Here is a 767-nt window from a genome sequence, read left to right on the forward strand (position 1 = left end):
TCCAAGCTGCACACAAGCTGACTTATATATATATATAAATGTGTTAATGAAATATCTGCTTAACTTTCTACTGAAATATCTCTACACTTTTTTAACTATTTGTATATGAATATATGGTTTTTAAACCTATCTATAAAGTCTACTATAGCTTTTTTTATAACTTCAACTTTATAAGTACAAATATTCAGGTAACATTTGCTGCATATTGTCTTAAATGCAAGAATAAATAATCTTTTTACTAAACTTTACATGGAGCTTGTCTTGTAACAAGCTCAAAGTAATTATAAAATTATAATGTATTGTAGTTAGCAAATATTTTCTATTTCTTCCAATTTAACAAATGGAGTTAATGTGTTAATTTCAATGTGGTGTGGTGTATTATATACTAGTTGCAAGTTTGGAACTCACTTCATGAAGTCAAGGTGGATTGTGATATTGTTAAAATGAATTATAAAATATTTCTAGTTTTATGGCTTTAATATCAATCAGATTTCATATTTTGTGTTAATTTAGAAGTTTTAGTAATTTTTCAATGAACATCACAGATTAATTAAAAACTTAAATATATTCGTTTTTGTCATAAAGTTGGGAACAAATATTTTTTGCGAAGATACAAGAATCCAAAGATATGTAGTTTCCTTTTGGATCAATGGATTGCTGTTGTGTTTTTAATTAGTGTGCCCCTGTTTGCTAAATGCATAGTGTTATGTGTAGTAGAATATCTTAGTAATGTAGATGTTAGAAATGTGATTGATTTCTATTGGATT

Source organism: Hetaerina americana, unplaced genomic scaffold, assembly GCF_022747635.1.
Source record: "Hetaerina americana unplaced genomic scaffold, ioHetAmer1.1.p SCAF_5, whole genome shotgun sequence".
NCBI lineage: Eukaryota > Metazoa > Arthropoda > Insecta > Odonata > Calopterygidae > Hetaerina > Hetaerina americana.